Source organism: Lissotriton helveticus, chromosome 6 (genome assembly GCF_964261635.1).
Source record: "Lissotriton helveticus chromosome 6, aLisHel1.1, whole genome shotgun sequence".
NCBI classification, from domain to species: domain Eukaryota; kingdom Metazoa; phylum Chordata; class Amphibia; order Caudata; family Salamandridae; genus Lissotriton; species Lissotriton helveticus.
Genome location: NC_136067.1, coordinates 830,963,534 through 830,982,180, shown reverse-complemented (window position 1 = coordinate 830,982,180; position 18,647 = coordinate 830,963,534). Strand labels below are relative to the sequence as shown.

General features: G+C 47.1%; 1 protein-coding gene across 2 annotated transcripts in view; it reads left to right on the top strand.

Annotated features, from left to right (window-relative positions):
• The first annotated feature begins 493 nt into the window (after positions 1 to 493).
• The window catches only part of MTRES1 (mitochondrial transcription rescue factor 1), an 88,172-nt gene continuing 70,018 nt past the window's right edge, over positions 494 to 18,647 (top strand). The window contains exon 1 of one of the 2 annotated variants that reach the window (XM_078648423.1): positions 494 to 599. The gene's annotated coding sequence lies outside the window, so the exon portion shown is untranslated. Of the gene's footprint in view, positions 600 to 825; positions 963 to 18,647 lie in introns of those variants that run through there. The other variant, XM_078648424.1, reaches the window with a different exon arrangement.

The following is an 18,647-nucleotide window of genomic DNA, read 5'->3' as shown; positions in this document are numbered from 1 at the left end:
TGATCGTGACTGCATACATGGAAAGCAGACTCCTCAAGTTATGTCAAAGTCAGGGAAGAGTGGGGCCTGGTTGAGTTCAGACAATTTCTTTAAAAAAAATGTTATCATCAATTAGTAACATTTTAATTTTTTTAACTGGGTTAAAGAGGGAGCCGAGAACACCTCTGTCCCAAAATAGAACAGAACATAAAGCATTACAGGTTCATACAATTTTTCACACTGAGGGCGAGGGCAAAAATGGAGGGCCGATAAGAGCCATCTCAGCACCTGATTTTAAGAACTGCCGACGCAGAGAACTGACAGGACCCGGTCCGCTTAAAGCCCTGTCTCTTCGCGTGCACAGTATAAAGAAACCAGTTGTTCGTTTAATGTTCACCTGTCACTTGCAAAAACCTATAACCCTCTGTCTCGAGCGCTGTCGTTGGCAGCCTATTGTACCCGGGAGATAGGCATGGCCCCAGCAAAGAAAATGCAACACTAATCTCCTGTCAAACCATACGGCCCGTCATTGCGCATGCGCAGTACAGACCCGGCGCAGGCGCACTCTTGCCATTTGCTGTTCGATGGGCAAAATTAGAGTCTGGCCCAGCAGGGAACAGGTAAGAAGCAGCCAGAAGGAGGGGAAACACCGTGGAGGCTCAGAGGCAGCGCGGTAGAGGGAGGGTAGGTCAACGCTCGTTGTGGCTGGTCGTGCACGGGCAACGCTTGGGGCTTGCGGCTTGCGGCATCTAGCGCGATTCAGAGCACCAAAGAAGCCCAGACTGCTGCGCCCTTCACCGCAGCGCGAGGACACCGGGGTCCCGGGGAGGCTGCACGCGCTGCATGGTGGGAAGGAACATAGGTCCGAAGCCTGCAATCCGGAGGTGGTTGCCAGAGCAGTGCTGTCCAAAAGCAGAGCAGTGCTGTCCAAAAGCAGAGTAGTGTTGTCCTCTTCAGAAAATCGGCACACCCCTTGTCGGACGGTACTTAATGGCTGTCACTGATTGTTTACATTCCGTGGTATCATTATTATACGATTGCCTTCCTCCACTCTAAAAAGTCTTTCATCCATTTTTCTTGCTAAGGAAAATTAACTATTCTCGTGTGCCTGCTCGGATGATTCTCAGCGCTAGGAAGCTCCCAGGAGTAGCATAGCACTTTACAAAACACTCATTCATTCTATGGAATATTGCGGTTACAGAGCTTATGTCAGCCCTGGATTTTATGTTTTCCTTGAAAGGTTGCATGACGAGTTCCTTCACTTAGCAACACTATTATCCCAAAAGGGGCGCACATTTTTTTTTGCATATTATATAGCTAACACCTCTAAGCCATCAGGGATGTTTATTAGTAGTTGATTGCTCGCTTCTTTATGTTTATATTATGATAGTACCCTTTATTGGAGAGCAACGGCATCTGTTAACTTTCTTTGTGAAGTTTACCTCAGCATAACTTTCACCCATTTTTCCTGAATTGCCAATATCTCAACATTAACTCCATGCTACCCTAGCAACCTAATCATTCATATACATTGCAGCCGCACAGCAGTCAGTCCACCAGGCACGTTCAGCTTACAGTGAATCCTATCCAGACTCCTTAACTGCATAAACAAATACAGCGAGAACCTCGGCTCCATACTGTCTAGCCTCGCTCATTTTTAGGTTGAGCCTGGACGCGCATACGCTGTGCGACGCATGCAGTATTGGAGTATGGCTTTGAATCTCTGCCCATATTTTTTACACCTTGAATGCTACAGCAATTCACTCTTGGTGCTGAACTCCCTTAAATCCCATTGTTCATGACGAGCTCAGCTCGTCATGAGCCCACGAGCAGTGTACTGCATGACGAGCTGAGCTCGTCATGAGCATGGAAAGGGTTAAAATTAAAAGGCTTGTGTCATTGTCCTTCGTAAATGATGGCTTCTGATTCATTATTAGCCGTGTTAGTCCCTCCTTCGTACCCGCCTTGTCTGCATTTGTTACCTCCCATAACGACTGGACCTTTTACTTGTCTTGTTACACGGTCTGTTTAATCTTGGCTGTGAGCATTATTTTGTTTAATGATTTGCCACTATGCCACCCTCTACGCTGTAGCACACTACCTGCTTTTATTTTATTTACTAAAGGTGGTCCGCTTTAACTATAGCAGCCGCGTTTCTTTATTTATTATAGCAGTGCGGTCTGCTTTAAGTATAGCGGCAGCGCGTACTTATTTAAAAAAAAATGTTTTGTATACTAGCACCCATGCAGCGCTTTCACATTCATGGATGTCACTCCCCTCTCTTTAGACAAGTGGCATCTAAAGAAAGGGGTACGGCGGTATAAAAGTCAAACCACAGCATGGGGTGTTTTTACAAAAAAAAACATCAGTTTGTCAACTTGCCAAACGGATGCGATTTTTTTTTTTTTGTCAAAGCGCCACATGCCACGGTTTCACTTTAATGTCGGCCAAGCCTATTTTTTTAGATGCGTCTAAGGAAAGGGTCACGGCCTCCATGAATGTGAAGGCGCCGCATGGGCACTAGTAATTTGCAATGCAATAGGTCTCACATTTGCAAGAGTTTAAACTATTGCATTTCCAATAGCTCAAACTCTTGTAAATGTGAGACCTATTACTTTGCAGATGCTTGTTAAATGTTGACTACAGGTAACCCAAACCTCTCCAAACTAGGAATCTCCAAAGTTAGGGGCCACTCTTCCTTTTGATATATATTTTTTCTGCAATTCTCTGTCACTTATATGCAGTTGTGAATGAAGAAAGATTGGAGTTGCCCACAATCTCACTAAAATGATAGTAGAGTGCTCTCTATCAAGTGAGGGTGTTTTTATTAAATGCCATTTCCAAAAATAGACATGGAATTTTGACTTATGATAAATTTAAACGAGTCAAATAACACAATCCATCAACGCCCTTGCTTGGGAATTTAACATCACTGAAAAGCAGAAAATCAATGGCTTACCCACATATACCCTATGCAGACTATCTCAATATTATTACTTTTTGCAGCAGAATTAACTTATTAGAGCGGTCAAAACCATTACAGGGTGGACAGACCTTTAAATACAGTCTGCTCAGGTTGAGCAACAATGTCAAATGGAAGCTCATTTAACTGGTGGGCACCTTTTTGGATCTATTGGGTAATATTTAAGACTAGTTCAATACAGAATTTCTGGATGGAAACTGTTAATGTCTCCACCTAAACAAAAAGGTGACAACAACTATTTCATCTATTGGTTGCATGCCAAGCTAAGTGTGTCATGTAGTATTTGCTAAATTATTGCTGAATAAGAGAATCAATAGGTTGACGGGAACAACATTATACCTTCAGCTCAGATGTCATTTAGGAAGATGTCATCAAAGCTGGGGAGAGGGGTTGGCCTAACGGCTAAGGCGCTCGACCTCGGACCTGGGGAACTTGGTTCGAGTCTCGGTAACGACGCCAAAAACCCCCTGTGATTCTGGGCAAATCACTTAATCTCCCCGTGCCTAAAATGAAAGTGTGTCCTCATGTAACGTAACTGGTGCTATGTAAAGCGCTCTGATAACTGATTCGGTTCGGTTCTAGTTCGCGCTATATAAAACTCTGCAAAAAAAAGCCATACAGTGCGATGGTGCTAGCCCTTGTGGGCCATAATGCAAAGACGCAAAGCACCCACCCTACATTGTGCATGCATTGATTTCCCCAAAGCATTTGACAGTACAGTACAGACAGGGCTTTACTGCGGTCAGCCTCTTGAAATTTGGTGTTCAGCTCAGCCTAGCTAGAATTCTATTTGATTAATTCCTTGTGTTGGGCTGCAGTATTCATATTTGCAAGAAGATATTTTGCTACAGTGGAATTTAACGAAATTGCATTTAAGCACTGTCAAAACCTCTTTCAGAGGGCCAAAAGGCACGCAGGGTTTACTGGACCCAACCGTTGTAATTGAGACCTTTTAAACCTGATGTTCCTGGAGCCCAGCCTACTACGGATCCTGCTCAACTGGGTCAGGTACCCCCTTCTGGCCTTGACCCTCAGTGGTAGCTGCAGTCGAGCAGCCAAGGCTCCCTCGAGGGGGATGTAGATACAAGTCAGTGAACACGACTTGTAACTCAAAGTGCAAACAGTATGAACAATAAATCTATGTTCAGCCCAATACTTGCTTTCATAGAAAAAGCAGTATTTTATTTCTAACTTTCCACATGCCAAGAAGAGTGATATTTAGAAGCAACAGAACAATCCTCCTTGCAATGAAATGACATAGATTTATAAAGCGCACAGTTACCACAGGGCATCAAGGCACTAAAGAAAGGAGAGCTCAGAAGGAAAAGAAAAAAGCTCCTATCATAAAGAGAAAGAAACTGTTAGCCCTGAGTTAAAAGGCCAGATCTTCAACGCTTTACAAAAAGTATTGGTTTCCTGCAAATCACCAATGACTTGTGGGAGAGCCTTCCAAATTTTGTTGCAGCCACAGAAAAAGCCCTGCCCCCCATCCCACCCCACCTAGACTTCATAAATCTATGAACAACTACAAGATTATAACTAGCAGACCAAATATGTCTAGTGGAAATATATCTCTGGAACAACTTTGTCGGTCCTCTGGGCCCGATGTTTTGGAACGTTCTTTGAACAGTGCATAAAGCCTTGAAAGTAAAGCTTCTGTTCACATGTAACAAATGCAGTTTGGAGATCCCCGCTGAGACTGATTGGATGTTTGGGAATTTCAAGTATCATTCTTGCAGCCGCATTCCGTACTAACTGTAGTTGCTATTTTATTGATCCCCAAATAAAGTGCATTACAATAGTCTAGCCTAGAGGAAATCAAGGCAATAACTACTTGCTTGCACGTTTTCAAAGGGGAAAATCTTCCTAAGATCCTAATAATCCAAAAACAAGTGGATACCGTACGATTGACCTGAAGGTCAAATGATAACTTGGCATCCACTAATACTCCAAGATTTGTAGCGGAGTCTGCCAGGATGGTCAATACCCCTAGTATCTCTGGCTAACAGGAATTATTCCAAACGGAGGGATGGTTGTCAAAAATCAGATCCTCAGTCTTGTCCCCATTCAGTCTAAGATAGTTGCTACTGATCCAAGACGCTACTGCCTGCATATAAATTGAACTCTAATGTATCCATGGGATGCTTGAACTTGATTTGTCCATTATATCCCCGTACAGATATTTATTTGATCAATTCAATACAATATTTTTTCAGATAAATTTACTTCTGTGTGCTTTTTCCCTTTTTCCTCTGTTTACCATTGATTGTTTCCATCAAAGAAAAGTCTTGTTGTTATCCCATGGATACATTAGAGTTAGATTTTTGCTAACTAACTCAAAATTTGATTATAAGTTAATAGACAAACCAAATCCCTTGTAGCCACCTTTTACTTTAATTACTAATCGCCGAAGCTTACAAGGGTCTATTGGGTTACCCATTTCCTTTCACCCCCTACACTAAGCCACACTAGCTCTGTTAAAAATCTTGGTATTAAGTTTGATGGTGGGCTCTCTTTTCTGTCACAGGTTAGTGCAATGATAGGGACTTGTTTTGGTTTGCTTAGAAAGTTCATCCATTTTCTGTCTCTCGGCTAGGAAACTGATAGTACAAGCTTTGATAACATCTAGGACGCTGGGAATAAAACATAACGTGTATTTGTAAAGCGCACGTTCACCCCTAACGGTGTATGTTGGCACTGAATAACACATGTTTATTGTTACCCAACTCAATGGTACTCATCTCATTGACCTTAGATGGATGAAAGGCTGAGTGGACCCGCCTGGATTTGAACCTGTGACCATGAGGTCGAACACAGGCTCCTGCAGTGGATGCATTAATCCACTGAGCCAACAGACCTGCCGTGTTGTGGGGATTTACTATCCCACATGCCACTGCCCCGAGGAGGAGGGGCCTACACTCAATCCTGCCTGTGCGCTCTTAAAGCGCCCCTGACCTCCTGCGGCGCGGGACGCCAGGAATCACTGCTGTGTTGTGGGGACTTACTGTCCCAGCTACCACTGCCCCAAGAGGTTGGGGCCAATACTCAATCCTGACTGCGCCGTGCGCTCCTAAGCGCCCGTCACCTCCTGCGGCGTGGGATACGAGGAATCAATACATAACAACATGGGGGCACTAGATAGTACCCCTGACCTCGGCACTGTGGCTATCGTGTACGCAGAAATCCAAATTCCGCTTGTCATATAACTCTTTATGCATCATATTCTTCAATGTTATTCCTCATTTAATCATGTATTCAATTTTACATCATACTCCATCCACTTGCAAGGAAATGCCAATTTCCTATGCTTCTCATACTCCTGATGGGCCATCCGTGCCTCTTCATTCAAGAATACGTAAAACGCCAATTTCATTTGAAGCAGTTTATTTAAAAACCCAATGCATTTCGGGCCTCCAAGGGCCCTTCGTCAGGGGTAACTGGAAAGATGAATTTAAACACAATTAATATATAATCCATCACATTTTGTCAAAAAGTAATAAAACATGTGCTTTTACATTTTTTCATGTTTTCGTGTTTTCATGTTCAACCAACAGAATGGTCCTACAAACTATTCTCAAAGGGGCCCCGTGATTAACATCTCATCTGCTACGGTAATATGGATCCATCCGGTGGTATAGATCACTCAGGTCTTATGAATGCGCCTAAGCGTGAACAACATTAACGTGTACTTTTAAACCCCGTCAGTGAGCCCATCACCCCTTCTGACCCGTTAGTTTCTCACTACATCCCTCCGATTAAACACTCGTTCTTACTACCCAGCTGCAGTATACATTTAAAGTAACAGATTTCTAGAAACACATTTCCCAAATGCTGCGCTGTATTTTTCTGGCATTCAGCAGAAAAATACAGCGCAGCATTTGGGAAATGTGTTTCTAGAAATCTGTTACTTTAAATGTATACTGCAGCTGGGTAGTAAGAACGAGTGTTTAATCGGAGGGATGTAGTGAGAAACTAACGGGTCAGAAGGGGTGATGGGCTCACTGACGGGGTTTAAAAGTACACGTTAATGTTGTTCACGCTTAGGCGCATTCATAAGACCTGAGTGATCTATACCACCGGATGGATCCATATTACCGTAGCAGATGAGATGTTAATCACGGGGCCCCTTTGAGAATAGTTTGTAGGACCATTCTGTTGGTTGAACATGAAAACACGAAAACATGAAAAAATGTAAAAGCACATGTTTTATTACTTTTTGACAAAATGTGATGGATTATATATTAATTGTGTTTAAATTCATCTTTCCAGTTACCCCTGACGAAGGGCCCTTGGAGGCCCGAAATGCATTGGGTTTTTAAATAAACTGCTTCAAATGAAATTGGCGTTTTACGTATTCTTGAATGAAGAGGCACGGATGGCCCATCAGGAGTATGAGAAGCATAGGAAATTGGCATTTCCTTGCAAGTGGATGGAGTATGATGTAAAATTAAATACATGATTAAATGAGGAATAACATTGAAGAATATGATGCATAAAGAGTTATATGACAAGCGGAATTTGGATTTCTGCGTACACGATAGCCACAGTGCCGAGGTCAGGGGTACTATCTAGTGCCCCCATGTTGTTACGTTTTACCCTTACGTGCTTTTTGGGCTGGGCACGTCGACTTCGAGCACGCTTGGATTAATGAAAGAATCTGATAATTTGAGTAAAAAACAGGTGTGCAACCTACCCTTTCATGAATTTATACGAGGAATCAATGCCATGTTGTGGCGACTCACTGTCCCAGCTGCCACTTCCCCCCAGGACAAGGGGCCAACACTCAATCCTGCCTGCGCTGTTGCTCTCGTAAGCACCTGTCTTCTCCTGCGGTGCGGGATGCGCTCAGGCAAAGCCTGGGCCAAGAGCGTCCTGCTCCTCCGGCGCCAGGAGGAGGCGTTACCACCCCCCTTGGTTGTGGAACCAAGCATCTGGGGTTGTTCTGGCTTGGCTCTGCCTTATATTAAAGGTACTTTTACTTTCCGGCCCTGATATATTCTCTCAGTCTCTTTGTCTTTGGATCTAACTGCCTAAAACAAGAGGACGAACGCTAAATAGTGGTGAGGCTGGAAGTTATCTCTCTTTCAGGGCGAATATTTCCTAGGAACATCTCGTAGTACCTTGGGACACTTTTGACTGTAAAACTGTTAATTAGTGGAACTGGTTCAGTGTTTCATAAGTGTTAGTTGTCGCTGCTTTGCAAAGGGCAAAAGGAAAGTCCAAGATAAAGCACAGGGTAATGCCCTTCCCCCAAAAATGCCCACTGGTGCCATTTTCACTGATGCAATGGATACGATTGAGGTTGTACTCCTGGAATGTCAAGTAATTGCTCATAGGCCCTCTCCTCCACTTGCTAATCCTGCCACCCCCCACCCAATACCATTAGAGTGTTATCCTATCCCTCCCCCTGCAAAGAAAACCACTAAACTACACCCTACAAAGAAAACTACTAAACTAATTCTACAGATGTTTAGTAAACCCCGTAGAGCAGTAGGAAAGATACAGGAGGTAGGATTCTAGAGCCCCCTGCCTGTACTCGTGAGCAGCACCCAAGTGAGCTTGTAGGACTAACTCAAGTGGCACAGAGTAAAAGGGTCTTGTTCACTACTACTGCTCACTACACAGTATGCTACCCAACCGCACTTAAACTGCGGATAAAGGCGGTAGTCTTCCACCATCTTGAAAGTATTGCTTTGGGCACCCCTCCCAGGCCAAAAAGACCACAATCCATGAGACAGGCCTTTGTCATGGTGCACATGTATGATCCATGTTCGCGTATGACAAAAATCAGTATTCGGGATCCAGACAAGAATATAGTTGGGCACTTCAGGGCAGGAATACACGTCTTTAACATGCAGAGAATTTTCTCATCCGGACAAGCACCGTATTTAACATCTGTTTAATCTTCTTCGATATTGCCTAAGGTAGGGCTGAGCAACTAATCCTCCACATTTTGGCACCAGTCAAACAGCTGGCTTTGTTATGCTGATGGTCCACTCCTATTTTATGTAATCGTGGTTGGTCTTTAACCCCTTCCCTGCTGATGACGAGCTCAGCTCGTCATTGCACACACTGCTCGTGTGCTGATGACGAGCTCAGCTCGTCATCACACCCACCCCTGGAAATCCCTCTGGTGCGGGCACCAGAGGGTTTCCCTCTTCTCCCCCAGAGCCTCGGGAGCTGGGGAAGAGCTTCCCCAGCTCCCAAGGCCCCCCCCCTGGTTTCTCTGAAATGACGATCAGCGTGCACGTCGCGCTGACGTCATTTCAGTGAAACCGAAACTGAAATGAGCCAATAGGCTCATTTCAGTTTCCCTTTCTTCGTGCTCAGGGGGCTATCTCAGCCCCCTGAGCACCTAGAAAGACGGGAGAGGTATCTTTGGAAAGGGGAGAATCTCCCCTTTCCAAGGGCACCCCTCCCCAGTGAATCCCTGCTTGGGATCGCCACAGGAGGGCGATCCCCAAGCAGGGATCCACCCACTAGACCCCAGGGAGGGGGGAGTGCCCCCTTGGGCAAGGGCCTTTGCTCCCCCCAATTCTATTTGGCAATTTTCTAGTCGTTTTTCCCCCCCCTGGGGGGCAGATGGGGGCATAAGCCCACTAGACACCAGGGATTTTACAATAAATTTAAAATAAGGGTGGGGGCTGCCCAAAACGGGCATGCCCATGCCCCCCCCACAATTGTTAGTCTTTCTGCCCCCCCCCCCGGGGGGCAGATGGGGCATTGGCCCCTAATCTGCCCCTTCGGGATGGCAGAAAGCCCACTAAACACCAGGATTTCTCTTTTTAAAGTTTTCTAGGGTGGGGGCTGCCCAAAATGGGCATTCCCATGCCCCCACCCACCCCCCACAATTGTTACGTCTTTCTGCCCCCCCCGGGGGGCTGATGGGGTATTGGCCTCTAATCTGCCCCTTCGGGGGGGCAGAAAGCCCACTAGACACCAGGGTTTTTAGGTCGAGCGTAGCGATAGCGTAGCGATGGACCTTTTGTCGGCGTGTTTGGAGGAATCTGAGACAGCGTACAGGCACAAGCCTCGCTGTCTCAGATTCCTTCTCGAGGGCGCGCACGGCGCCGTGCACATCCCCTGCCTCGGAAGCTCCATCCCGCAAGTAAGCCTCTCGCCTCTGTCAATCACGCGCGCGCGCACACAGCCACACTCACGCATGCACACACAAACACGCACACACATACGCAGGCAAACACACACGCAGGCACACAGGCATACACACACGCGCACACAGACACACATACCGTCGCCGCACCCCACCCCGTCCCACTTACAGCGTCAGCGGCCTCAGCCGCCACTCCTGACTACAAACAGACAAACGGGCAGACAGACACTCGCCTACACACCACCCCCACCCACCCACCCACCACCACCAACCAGTCATCGTGCTATTTTAACACACACGCATACATACACACGCATACACACACGTGCGCACACACACGCGCGCACACATCCCCCTCACACCCCACTTACCAGGTTCTTCTTGCGTGTCCCTCGGCAGCCAGCGGGTCATTCCGGGTAACAGGCGGGGGCCGCGGGGCTCACCACGAGCACGGGAGCCCCGCTAGCTAACATGGAAATCCTCCGGCGGCCACAGGAGCGCCTGCTTCCTGTTTTTGTCCGGCCCTGCCCCCGTCCCAACAAAGCTTGCCTGACTTCCTGTTGAAGCCGGGCTGCGGCGGTGAGTTTGCTTGTTTAAAATTATATTTGCATGCGGTCATAATTGGTGGGTACTTTATTTATCCAAAGGCTGAACCAGAGGAGCTTCTGAAAACAAATGTATTTCCCCCATATTTTGACAGTGACAGCACAGCGTGCACAGACCCACCGTCAACAGACCGTGTACAGCTCCTACAGGCTACCTCCTGCCGGCGCGGACAGCCGCGCTGGCAAAAGCCGTTGATAATCCCCCTGGAACGTCGGAATACCTTCTCCTGCTCTTTATTTAGACAGTTCTACAGACGCTGGCTTTTCACTGACGAGACCACTCGATTGTGCTTGATTTCAAATATATGTCCCTTTTAATAGTCCCTTCCGGTTCATTTTGGGAAGGGATGGCATGTCGTTTATTTCAACGAGCCTTTGGAAGTTTGAGCTGTTCTCTCATTCGAGTGTTCTCACCGGTCCCAGCTCACATTCACCAAGATCACTTATGGCCTTTCTCATTCACGCTGTATGTCAGCAGGCGGGAGCCCTGCTTTGTACCCCGTGGTCGTGACCCCTTGGGCTGCTGCGCTGCTTCCACTCTGGGCCGCCGGACCCGTCTTACAGCCCAGCCCCGCACCCCACTTTCAAAGGAAAATCTTGTTTCTAGGGTGGTAAATCAGAAACAACGGCGTGTGCGTGGTCAGTGAGAAAAAGCAAAAGAACCACACCAAAGTGCATAATATTTTGGAATGTTTTAAGGTTGTCTCAGCCTATCATGATATTCGAGAGCTGTATCTTGTGGCACGGGTGTTTACACTAACCTCGCCCCAAATTTTAGGTGGCGCCAGCTCCTCCTTCCTCAGCAGGCCACCTCGGGGAGCTCATGCTTTCGCTTTGGAGTTTTGCTCTATCGCCCAGCTCCTGCTTCCGTGCGCGTTGACCTCTGGCACAGCGCTGCGGGGGGCTGGAGTCGGCGTCAAGGCGCTCAGGAGGCGCCTTGTTACTTGTTTAAGGTTGTTTCTCATTGATCTATTCAGTTGTTGGCTGTTCAGCTTCCGCTCCAAGCCCTCCACCACCCCCCCACCACCACCATCTCCCGCCTGTCCAGTTTTTTTAATCTCACCATGCTATCCTCCCACCACAACATGCGCCTGTATTTGTATATTGTGGTAATTTTTTTTAAATACATTTTTATTTGAAATGGCCTACTGCAACATTAAGTTTGTTAATGTTGGCTCATGAATTTCTGCATTCTGTAACAGCGTGAATTTCATTAACTAAAATACTAGTGAAATAAAAAAAGACCAATTTTGCACGAAATGTTACCGATGCTGCCACGGGCCACTCTTTGGAGGACGTGACTGGCACCACTTGGCAGCTGTCTCTAGCAGTTCACCCCTTCCTCTGCCTCTCAACACAACAAAAACTCCTCCCGTCCCAACAAGGCGGCGTGAGCCACAGCCGACCTGGCCACCCTCCTTCACCTAGATTCTCAATCCCCTGCCCCGCACAGCTATTGGCTACACGGTTAACCCTTCCTGTCTGCTTATAAGGGGATGTGTGCAGACTGCAACCACCTCCTGCTCTGGAATGTCTGCTCACTAGAGCTCAAAGAGCCGGATAGCAGCACACGGGACGCAGGCTAAAAATGTACCTATGATCAGGCTCTCTCGTAATGTTTTTTGTTTGCACGCATTTGCAATGCAATAGGTTTCGCATTTGCAAAAGTTTAAGATATTGGCACTGTACATGACAATGCCTTTTATTTTCCTGTTTTAAAAACAACACATAAATAAAAGGCATTGTCATGCACATTGCCAATAGCTCAAACTCACATAAATGCGAGACCTATTGCATTGCAAATGCTTGTTTTAGATAGTAGACGAACGTAAAAGATAGTAAAGGCGACTTCAGAATTGCCTATGTTAAAACCACCAGCTTTCGCAAAGGGGGGTCACCTGGGTTTTTGGCCCCATGCTAGACGGCCATCTAGGGAAACCTACCAAACCCACACATTTCTGCAGTAGACACCCGGGGGCTTCCAAGGAGGTATGGCTTGTGTGGATCCTCCAACGTTCCTTTACCCAGAATCCCTTGTAAACCTAAATTTTAGCTGAAAAAAATCAGTTTTTTATCACATTTTTGTGTGGGGAAGCGTGGCATCACTGGGCTCACACAAATTTCCTCCCACCCAGCGTTCCCCCACGTCTCCCGATAAAAATGGTACCTCACTTGCATGGGTGGCTCAAGGACCAGCAACCTAATGAGGCGACATCAAAATTACCTATCACAAACCAACCTGGTTTTGCAAGGGGGTTCCCATGAGTTTTTGGCCCGGGGCTCGGCAGCCATCTAGGGAAACCTTCCTAACCCACACATTCCTGGAAACTAGACACCCAGTGGAGTCCAGCGAGGTATGGCTTGCGTGGGTCTCTCATCATTGTCCTACCCAGAATCCACTGCAAACCTCAAATTTCGCAAAAGAATTCGCTTTTTTCTCACATTTCTGTGTGGTAAAGTTGTGGAATCTGCGTGGATGCTCAAATTTCCTCCCACCCAGCATTTCCCCAGGCGCAAAACACAACGTAGTCACAACTCAATTTCGCAGTGAAAAAATGGGCCTTTAATACCTCACTTTTGTGGGTGTCCGAAGCAGAACAGGCTAAAAATGTATTTTTTAAAAATTGTAGCGTTTGGTATTTACAAGAAAGCACAGAGAATTCCACTGTTTTGGGGTCATCCTAGTCACAGGCCTTTGGCCCACCCACACAAGTGAGGTATCATTTTACTCGGGAGAACAAGGGGAACCCTGGGTGATAGGACATTTGTGCCAGCACGGAGATCCCACGCAATAATGTATGGAAAAATGTTTTTTTTACCTAATTTTAAGGTTTGCAGGGAATTCTGGGTAGGAAAACGTTGGGGGACCCACGCATGCCATACCTTGCTGGACCCCCCCGGGTGTCTAGTTTTCAGAACTGTTTGGGTTTGGTAGTTTCACAAGATGGCCGCCGAGCCCGGGGCAAAAATCTCAGGTGCCCCACCCCCCCACAAAATAAGGTAGTTTTGCTGTAGGTAATTTTTAAGTTTCCACTGTACGATTTGGGCCTTTTCCAGTTGCAGCCACTATGCCTACCCACGCAAGTGAGGTACCATTTTTATCGGGAGACCTGGGAAAACGCTGGGTGGGAGGATATTTGAGGATCCACGCAGATTCCACAACTTTACCACACAGAAATGTGAGAAAAACGCGATTTTTTTTTTTTTTTTTTTGTGCGAAATTTGAGGTTTGTAGAGGATGATGAGGGACCCGTGCAAGCCATACCTCGCTGGACTCCCCTGGGTGTCTATTTTCCAGAAATGGCCCGGGCCAAAAACTCATGGGAACCCCCTTGCAAAACCAGGTTGGTTTGTGATAGGTAATTTTGATGTCGCCTCATTAGGTTTTGGGCCCTTGCCTGTTGCGGGTCCTTGAGCCACCCACGCAAGTGAGGTACCATTTTTATTGGGAGATCTGGGGGAACGCTGGGTGGGTGGAAATTTGTTGATCCACGCAGATTCCAGAACTTTTCACCACAGAAATGTGAGGAAAATGTGTTTTTTTTTTGTCCATTATTTAGGTTTGCAAGGGATTCTGGGTAACCCCATCCTCAATTCCCCATGGGCATCTAGTTTTGAAAAATGTATAGGTTTGCTAGGTTTCCCTAGGTACCGGCAGAGCTAGGGTTAAAAAACAACAGGTAGGCACTTGCCAAAAAAGGCCCATTTTTCACTGCGAAATTGAGGTGTGACTACGTTGTGTTTTGCGCCGTTTCCTGACGCAGGCACTAGGCAGACCCACGCAAGTGAGGTACCATTTTTCTCAGAAGACTTTGGGGAACGCGGGGTGGGTGGAAATTTGTTGATCCACGCAGATTCCAGAACTTTCCACCACAGAAATGTGAGGAAAATGCGTTTTTTTTTGTCAATTGTTTAGCTTTGCAAGGGATTCTGGGTAACATAACCTGGTGGTGGGAGGCAGTCGAGTTACCCCATCCTGAATTCCCCTGGGTGTCTAGTTTTCAAAAATGTATAGGTTTGCTAGGTTTCCCTAGGTGCCGGCAGAGCTATGGTGCAAAAACTACAGGTAGGCACTTTGCCAGTAAAGGGTAAATTTATAACTGCGAAATTGAGGTATGACCACGTTGAATTTTGCCCCGTTTCCTGTCGCAGGCATAAGGCCGACCCACACAAGTGAGGTACTGTTTTTATCGGGAGACTTAGGGTAATTCAGATTTGTAAATCAACTGTTATTACCTATTGAGTTTTCACGCATTTCTCCCTTCAAAATGAAAGACATTGTGTAAAAAAAAAAAATCATTTTGAAAAATGAACAATAATTCTTATGCTAGTACGAGTATTCGCAATTTTGAAAATGTGGAAATATATACTGTTTCTAAACTCTATAATTTGTACCCAATTCAGAAATACATAGGTGTCTTTCATACCGATTTTTCCATGTATACATTTTCCCAGAATAATTGCTCTATACCCGGTACATAATAAAATACCATTGCTAGTTGCTGCTCAGTTTTTGGCTCTGGGTTCGTCGGGTTCTTGGCGAAACTACAAGTCCTGTATATCCCCACAACCAGGAAGGTCTAACAAATGTAACGGCATATTGCTTTCAAAGAGCTGTCAAAATTACAAGAAGTTACAGGTGAAAACGTTGAGACAAAAGGCTGTTTTTTTCAACTAATTTTCAATTTTTCCAATATTTAACTGTTAGTTTCTATAAAGAAACCTTCATGGATTTAGACAAATGACCCCTTTCTGAATTCAGAATTTTGTCTACTTTTCTAAAATGTATAGCTCTCCAGGATCCATTATTGCTTTCGAACTCATTTCTACCATTAACTGGAAGGAGGTTGAAAGCACTAAAAATAGCAAAAATAGGCTATGTCCCAGAAAAATGCCAAAACTGTGTGAAAAATGTTGGTTCTCTGACAAAAGACTGTCATTCCCTAAAAGCTGGGAAAATGCTGATTTCAGCCCCAGAAACCCTTTTTTGATAACATTTGCAGGGAAAAACCCAGAGGCTTTCATTTGCAACCCGTTTTCCCCATTTTTCTGAAAAAAACAAATGTTTTACTGTATTTTCCTTAATTTCTGGGACCCCTCCAAGGGAATCCACAAACCCTGGGCACCTTTAGAATCCACATGATGTTGGAGGAAAAGGACGCAAATTTGGCGTGGATACCTTATGTGGTCAAAAAGTTACAGGGGCCTAAGCGCGCACTACCCCAAATCACCAAAAAAAGGCTTAGCACAGGAGGGGAAAAGGCCTAGCAGCGAAGGGGTTAAAGAGCTATGACTATTTTATGCCAAGGAGGATATGTTAGAAATTAACTTGGTATTAGCTAACTCCTAGTTAGCTTTTCGAAAATAATGCTTCAAAGGCCATTAGACAAAAGGTAATGTATATCTAACCACAACGAGTAAGTTTGTTAAACTCAGTACTGGGATTCTGTAATATATTTTAAATGGCCCTTCATACCTCTTATCTGGAGCATACAAAGCTAAAATCATACCACTTTTCTCTTATAGGTCTCTTGTACAAGTCAGAGCTATTAAACAATCTGTCGACTGTTGGACTTTGGCCCTTAGGGCAGGTTCACCCCTAGACTTTTTGCGTGAAATGGTGACCTGGTGATGGTGATTTTTGGGATTCTGCGCACTTTCACTGTGTCCCAGTGGAAAGTGCGTGCGCACTCTGAGTGCATGTGCTGAGCTAGGCCTGCCCGCCCATAGGAATGCATGGGGAATGTATGTGTCCCTGGTAGTTCCTGATGCGTGGGGTGTACAGGCTTGAGTCTGGTATGTGTGAACTCGTGAGAGTGAATGCTGCGAGATGGTGTATGCAGCATGTATGTGCCTAGTAGCGAAGCGCCATTTCTAGACATGGCTGTACGTGTGCTGTGAGGGTGCTGGCGTGTGATTGGCTGGAGCTGGCTGGCATGCCAGGCTCCAGGAAGTCTGGATGGGTCTGCCCGGTGGTGAGTGGGAGATCTGCATGAGTAATGTGTGGGAGGAGTGTACCTGTGTCCTGGATGGGCTGGGTTTTCCCCACACAATGCTGGCTCCGCCCCCCTGTGGTGTGTCTAATGACCCAAGCCCTGCCAGTGAATAGAGAGGGTGGTTGAGGTAAACAGAGTACTCAAGAACCAGCTGCGACTGGTTCCGCCCCCACTCTGCACCCTCAGACAAAGGAATGCACTGTATAAAAATGGGGCTGTGTCCCCACTGAAGTTGTTCTCTTCCAGGATCCTGAGGGCTGCTGTTGCTGCTGCTGGGCCAGAGGACCGCCACTTGGGGTGTCTCCCTGCCTGGAGACCCAGTGTGCTGGCTCTGGGCCCAGCCTTGCCCCCCTGCCAGCCTACAAGGACTTTATTGCTGAACTGAGTGCTCCCTAGCGCTTGAGAGCGCTTTTCTTTGGCTTATAGCGCTTGGAGCGCTTTACTTTCCACTTGTAGCGCTTGGGAGCGCTGTGACCCTGTTCCTAGCGCTGAGAGCGCTTTATTGATGCCCCTGGCGCTTGGGAGCGCGTGGTCTGCGGGAGGCCGGTGCCCATCCGGCATTTACCTGTTCGATTGCCGATCGCGCTTTCCCGCCCCGTATTTTGCGTGGGGAAAGCAGGGGCCGCCCTGCGTGCTGCCGCCGGTTCGCGGCTGTCCACGCCGCACCTGTGGCTGTTGTTATTGCCCTTTTTGGGCTGTGCCCCTTTATTCGAATTTGCGAGTGCCCACCTCGCTTCTTAATTTAATTTAAGGCCGGTGCCCACCCGGCATTGCCCCTCGAGATTCACCGCCGCAGCCCGGGGTGTTTAAAAACGTTGCCGGGCCGCTGCCAAGTGCGACCCGGAAGTGTTCTCGCCGGCCGGCCAATCGGAGAGCGGGCCGACCGGAAGTCCCGCCCCCGCAGCCGCGACCCGGAAGTCAGGCAGGCCGGGGGCAGGAGAGAGGCAGGCGGAAGCTGCTGCCTGCCGGGGCTCCATGTGAAGGGAGAGCCCCGGGGAGAAGAAGAGCCGCCGGGCAGAGGAGACGCGCTACTCCCCAGACCGAGGGAGCATCAGCAGAACCCGGTGAGTGCTGCTCCAGTTCTCGAGGCTCCCCCAAGGCATTCCTTAGAGCCTAAGAGAGGCTCCAGCAACCGGGGCATTTGTTCTTAGAGCCTGCAGGGCTCTTGGGGGGCATTCTTGATTGAGTCCACGAAGGGCTCCGGCGGCCATTTGCGAGAGAGGGGGGCGTCGGGGCATATTGTCGGTGCCCGCCCCCCCTGTGTGCTCGCCCCAACCAGTGGGGCATTTCTTTACGTAGAGCCTGCGAGGCTCAGAACAGCATTGTTTCTAAGAGCCCGAGAGGCTTGTGGCGGCCCTTATTGATGGTAATAGCCCTGAGAGGCTCAGGGGGCATCACCTTTATTTGTTTAGAGCCCTGAGAGGGGCTCAAGGGGCCTTCATTGATTTCGAGTCCCCAGAGGGGGGACTCCAACGTTGGTGCCACATTTGCAAAAGTCCAGAGAGGCTCTAGGGGGGCATTTTGATTTACTTCTGAGCCAGAGAGGCTCCACAGTGCCCTAACTTTCCCTGCACCAGTTGCCCAGCACTTTGTGGGCAACTGCCACGTTTAGGCCCTGACATTGGGACACAGGGACAGTCACAGGTGGTGACTGGTGAGTTTTGCGCAACTGTGTTTTATTGTTACACCTCTGAATGAATGTTATGCATTGCATCATGTGTTTTCCTCTTACACCCCTACAGGTATTGTAATACATAGGTGGTTGTTTTCTCCCTAGTACAGGTGGTGCTAGTGAGGTCCTGTTACCAGTAGTGACTGGTTGTGTGCTCTATTTTTATTGTGTGCTACAGTGATTTTACATGCAAAAGTATTATTTCTGAAAGTGCTACTTCTGATTCCTGACAGTGGTCCAGGTGGCCCTGTCTTGTAAATATCCCCTTGTAAATTCTGCCCGTGCCTCTGGCCCATTGTAA